The sequence below is a fragment of the Vombatus ursinus genome, unplaced genomic scaffold (genome assembly GCF_900497805.2).
Source record: "Vombatus ursinus unplaced genomic scaffold, bare-nosed wombat genome assembly UNPS02014816.1, whole genome shotgun sequence".
Classification (NCBI taxonomy): domain Eukaryota; kingdom Metazoa; phylum Chordata; class Mammalia; order Diprotodontia; family Vombatidae; genus Vombatus; species Vombatus ursinus.
In genome coordinates this window covers 20,579,750-20,586,407 of record NW_020954594.1, presented here as the reverse complement: position 1 = coordinate 20,586,407, position 6,658 = coordinate 20,579,750, and positions in this window count along the sequence as shown.

Sequence of the window (6,658 nt, the reverse complement as noted above, 5' to 3'; positions counted from 1 at the left end):
TTCTTTTCTTTTCTTTTCTTTTCTTTTCTTTTCTTTTCTTTTCTTTTTGTGAAGAGAGAAAACAGAATGCCATCATTAATTGAAGTTTGGTTTCTCTTTGACTGAAAAAATTGAACTAATGCTGTCATGAGTGATCCAATACATTCTTTTAGACATCATTTTTTTCTTGAATGTATCTAAAATCTTAGTCTTATTAAATCCTGTCTCTAAAAAGCCATATTGATTGAGCATATACTCAGAAAACTTTAGGGACTTAATTAAAGACTAAAGACTGATATATTATTCAAGATTGTAAAATTTCTAGAGTGTAAAAGCTGTTTATATCTAATTACTGCTGTATCCACAAAAAACGAGTAGTTCGACACTTAATAAATCCTTTTAAGGGATGATGCAGAAAATATTGAAGATTATTATTTTTCTCTTTTGTTTCTAAAATCACATCCGAAACACCATAATGCAACTAGTTAAACTAATATGGGTAGAGATGACTGACTTTTTTTTTAACTGATTCTTCTATTCTTTAGCATACTCCAATTTGCTAGCCAGCTTGTTAAATGTGATAATATTTTGCTGCTGATCTTATCACTGATGTTTCCCATTCTGGAGTTAGCCCATCAAGGAGATCAGACTCAGAGGTACTAAATTTTTCTGCACTGATTTAAAAATCTACAGAGGGTCCCAGTTAGACTGAGCACAACTAAATGCAGTAAGCTCTTTTCATCGCTCAGACCCTCTCCTTCGACCAGCCTTAATTCTGGTTTTGCTGACTCTGGCTTTGACCCTTGACTTCACTTCGGTCTCCACCCTCAGATTGAATATCGACCTTGCTGCAGACTATTTCAGTAGCTCATAAAGACATGCTTTTTGCCTCTAGCCTGCTTCACCCCCTGTTTATAATATGATTTGGGAGTATTTCATCAGACTACAGATAAGAGGACACCTTCACCATGGACAACTCAAAATTCAAGTGTAGGCCAGATGTAGCTGGCAAATTACCAGGCATCCTTTCTTGAATTTGGTAACTAAAAATAGTTCATATTTGTTGGTCTTTTTCCTGAGTCAAGTGTATGAGAAAAAAAATAAGTCATTAATTAAGAATGAAGTTCTCTAAATAGCACTAATCAATCACCTTATGCTTTTTATGAACATGAAGGAAAAGCTAAAGGGGAAATTGAGGTAATTTGTTTTTCTATTCAATATAAGCTCAATCATACCAGGTAAAAAAAGAGCAAACCATCAATGATAATATTGTTCTGAAAACACTTCAGACTCATCTAAGTCCACAGAGTTCAGTAGTCAAATCTTTTAGGTTTTTTAATGCCTCCTTTACTTTTCCTCCCCTTCCTAAATGATTTGGAAGAGTGTAATTTTAATCAAATTTGCCCAAAAGAAAAAATTAGGAAGGAGTTCAAAAACAGTGAGGGACAGACATCAGAAAGTCTTTTGTATGGAAATAGGCAAATGTCCACAGGATCTTACTTAATTTAGCAAAATGAAAGATGATGATGCCAATTAGTGTAAATTTATATTGAGAAAAGGCAGAGGGTAGGAAACTACCTCTTGTTAGAGTGTTGCAATCAAGTCCTGAAGGACTGACATGCAATTAGATAAACTTAAAATGTGACAATGGGTTCTTGAAGCCTAAATTAGTGAGGCAAAAACACTGGGGAGTCCTGCCAAGGTGGAAAGGTTTCTAGTATGGGTCTTGAAGATAAATTCCATGTCTGTTATCTGAGGCCCAGATGAGTTAAGTTCAGAGGCCCATCATCAGAAAGTTGGCTATTTATCTATTTATTTATTTTTGCCACAAGTATCTACTCTGAGATGGAGACATTGTAATGTGAATCAATGGAGGGATTACAATGATAAAATTGGATCTGTGAAAGTACTGAAGTAAATGAAGTTGTAGGTAGAAGTAATTACACAGGCAATACTTTTATGCCTTCTCAATTGACTCTCTATCCTTCCTTGTAGCTTTTATCCAAAAAACCTTCTCTTCTTTCATAACCCCCTGTCCATGCCATCCCAACTTCTCCTGCCTCCTATCTTTCTGAGGAAATTGAGGTCATCCATCATGAGCTCCTTCAATCTCCTACATCTTTACCTGTCCTTCTTTCCTCCATTAATGGAGGCAGAAGTTACCCTTCCCCTTGCCAAGGCTGATGCCTCTACTTGTTTCCTCAATCCTGTCCTCTACTTTTCAAGTTCTCTCTGTCTGTCTGTCTAGTCCAAAAAGTTAAGGAAATATCCTTTGTCTACCATCACAAAAACAAAATTACAAACATCCACAAAGCTTCTGTCCTGGGACTTCTATTTTTTTTTCTCTATTTTCTCTCCCTTCATGACTGCATATGCTCCCATGGGTTAAATTATCATATTTGTTAAGATGACTTAAAATCTAACTGCGGTCCTAATATCTTTCTGTAATTCTACTTCCACATCAACTTTCTATTAGACATATATACCTCTATGTTCCATCAAATTCTTGAATTCACCATGTTCTAAAACAAAATTTATTACCTTCTTCCATAAATCCACTCTTCCAAACTTCTTTATTTTCATAAAGATATCCAGCATCCTTCTAGTGACTGAGTTAACTGGGTATCTGAAGAGTTATTGCCACCCTCAGTCATCTTAACTCTTGCCCTTGCCTCACCCTCAATATCTAATTAGTTGCCAAGTCTTATTGTTTCTATCTCTACCATATCTTTTACATGTGTTTCCTAATCTCAATTCACATGGCCACTATACTAGTTTAAGCTCCCATCACCTTTTCTCTGAATTATTGGGAGTGCCTCCCTGATTTGAGTTTTTACCCATCCAATCCATCTTCCATACAGTTGCCAATATAAACTTCCAAAATAAGACACAATCTTGATTGTGTCATTATCTGCCCCCAAACCCTCAGTTTCTTATTTATTACTTCCAAGATAAAATGTAAATACCTCAGCTTCAGATTTAAAATTTTTCATAAGCTTTTTTTCAGCTAACCTTTCTAGGTTTACTCCATAACCCAGACATTTAAAAAAAGGGTAGATTTCAGACTACGATGGATTGTAGACATTTACTTGCTGGCAGATGTATTTCTTGGATTGTAATTGATAAATTGCATTAGAAATTATACTGAAGTCCTCTCGATACTACCACCAACCATGTTCTCTTATAGAGAGTCTTAACCAGATAAATCTGTATCTCTTGATATTCCAGCTACTCTAAGGCCTTGGTCTCTAGAGTAATTATATAAACCTGTAAACCTAGTTGATAACTAAGATAACTGGATAGATGTGAAGAATTTCCTGTGTGACCCAGAGTTGGTCAGATCACAAAGAGAAAACATTTAGACCACCACAAATGTTTCTCTAAAGTTAAAAGTATTTAGGAAAGGTCTAGAATTACCCAGAAAAGAATGGATCTGAAGAATAGCAAAAGGAAGAACTCCTTTCTTAGAAGCTATCGTCACATATATATACACACACACACACATGCATATATATAATGATATATATGTGTGTGTGTATACATGTATATATATGTGCATATATATATATACACATATGTTATACAGTATCAAGTACTCCTAGGAATTCTGTCCTCCAGTGATGAGTTTTTCTTCACTCATCTTCAGAGGAGCTGTCTTGTAGGATTTCCCTTGGAACTCACATGGTGGAATAATGAGTTGATCTATAAGTGACTCTTTCCTTTAGAGTCAGCCAGTCCCATCAGTGTCATTGCATTATAGCTTATTGTTGATCTAAATTTTTTTTTACATATAAATACACCAACAAGGCCAAATTTGGTTCCAAGATCACCATGTTTTTATATAACTGGCATTGGAAGGTTTGTATGAGGTGATGTAGAGCGAAAGAAGCAGAAGCTGGAGAACAATATATACAAGGATTACAACAAAGTACATGAAAATGACACTGGAAGGCAGCTAAACACAGAGTAGTATAACGATCATTCTTGGTCCTTGGGGAATAGATGATGAAATATACCTCCTTCTCAGTAGAAAGGTGAAAGACTAAGTGAATAGTACATAAAATACACCGTCAGAAGTGACTTCGGTGTCATTTGGTTTTTCTTAACTGTTTTTTGTGAGAAAATGGTTCAATGGGGGGAAGGCAGGTTGGATTTCAGGTAGCAGCTGGTATCGAAGGTCAAAGACTGTCTTTTAACTCTTTTAAATCTAGCATTTAGCACAGCATTTGTAATGTTGCAGGCACTTAATAAATATTCATTGACTGATTGACATAAATATCAAAAGCATTTTTTAAATAAGAAAAATATGGATTTCATGTAGTGAGTGACTTTAAAAAGTCTCAAAATTGCTTCCTTTTACATAGTACATTTCCCCCAAATTGGCTTAGTAGTGGTTCTCCAAAGTTGACATTTCATCTTTGTGCCTTTGCACAGATTGTGTCCCTAATCCCCGCAATGTAGTGCCTCCTCATCTCTGCCTCCTTTGTCTTCCTTTAAAGCTCATCTCAGATTCTACCTCCTCTTGGAAAACTTTCCTGACTCCTTCAGTTTTTATACTGTATCTTTACTCACATTGCTGTCAATTTATTTATATGGGTATCTTCCCCCTACTCCTTGCCTTAAAGACAAGGCTTATTCCATATTTTATCAATGGGTCCCCAGTCTTATACATGTCTAATATATATCTTACACATAGTAGGAATTTGATAAATACTGCTTAAGTTGAGAACTGCCTTGCTCTGCCTGTCTAATAACACAGTTTAAAAAAAAAAGGAAATTGGGCTGTTCTGGCATGTTTGTTTTTGATGAAGCCATACTGGCTCATAGACATGACCACTTCCTTTTCCAAAATGCTCATAGACCATCTTTTATTAAGTTCTAGAATTTCCCCAAGACTCAAAGTCAAGCACTAACTGTAGATCACAACCTCTCATCTCTTACTTTTTTTTGGGAACAGTGATTTTTTTCCCCTGACACCTTTTTTGTTTTTGTTTTTATTTTCCACAGTCTTTCAGAAGTAGGACATTATCAGTTCTTTCAATGCCCTGACATCTCGTTCATCTGCACCTGGTGACTTGAACTCCTTAAGTTCAGGTTGTTGCCCTCTTAACATTTCCCTTTTTATTCTGGGTTTCAATTCTCTATTAGCCATTCTTGTTCTGTTTTTTCCAGTCCAAAGGTCATTCTCCTTGGCAGAGAAAACAGAACAAAATAAGGTTTGAGAAGTGCTGCATTTTTTTTATCATCTATTACCATTATCCCATCTGCTCTATTGTTTTTTTATTTTCTTTTCCCTAATATAGAAAAACAGAAAAAAACTTTGTTGTCATAGTTGTTGTTCTTAAAATTTATCACTAACCTCAGATCATTTCTGACTTTTAACATTCCAAACACTATTTTTTTACAGAATCATGCTTTTGTATTTACTCTCTATTACTTGTAATTGCTTGAATTTTTTTTTACATCTTTAAAAAATTCTAGGTTAGTTTGTGAGTTTCTTCTGTATACACATCAATCTCTCTAGATGAATACTTTTCTCTCCTGCTAACAATAGCTAACCTTTCTATAATGGTTTATGTTAGCAAAATGCTTATACAACAACCCTGTGAGGTATTATTATCATCTCCATTTCACAGATAATGAAACTGAACCTGAAAGAGATTAAGAGATAGGGAAGTGTCTGAGGTAAGACTAAATTCATGTCTTCCTGATTCCAAGCCTAATACTCTATCCATTGCACCATCTCTCTGGTCTCCACTGTGCCCCTTGGTTAGGTTAGCTTTTTCAAAGTGAAGGAGCATTTCAGCTTTGGAGACTGGAACATGGGAATCTTAATATTGATGAAGACAGAGAAGTTTTGATACATGGATTAGAGGAGATAAGGGAGCTGGTGATAGAATGCTTTAATCTCAGTAAATTAGAAACAAAGCCGATTGCTGAGACAAAGAGATGAAAGTAGAATTGGTGGTTTAAGAAAAGCAGAAGATTTGGGATAGTGGTTATGGGCAGTGATCAGAAGTAAAATCAAATGAATATAAGCATTGCTATCTAGTGTTTATGGTTCAGTAGGAGGTAGGTAAATTCCAATCCAATTCAATAAGCATTTATTGATTATTATTAATGTTCAATAGGCCCAGTTTTATTAGCTTCATGACTTCCTCTAACAACATTTAGTCACTTGGGAATAACAGTAAAGAAGACGGAGTAGGGATGACCCAGGGTCAGTGTGTGGACAATAAAAGGTCAAAGGAATAAATGATTCAAGGATTCAACTATAGGTACAAGACTGTAAAGAGAGGGCAGAATAGGGTGGGGAGACAACAGAATTGAGGGATAACTCAGGGCAGTGATGAAGAATAGATCTATGAAAAATGAGATATTAATAAAGGGGGGAGGACATCAGATTGCATGATCATAAAGCAGGGTTTTAAAGTTTAAGATCTTGGAGGTGGAATAGTTTCTAGTAGCAAGGTCAAAGGTGTGATAGCTCTAAGGATAACTGAAGTAAAATGAAGACAAAGGTCTTAGAATTGAAGAAACTTGATGATGATCTGGGAGATGAAGATGTTAGTAGGGTTAACATTAATTTGGATGAGAGCACAGAGAGAAAGTGTATGATCCAGACAATCAATTCTTTGAAGAAGGAGAAAGAATGACCAGAAGGTTGGTAGATAACAAT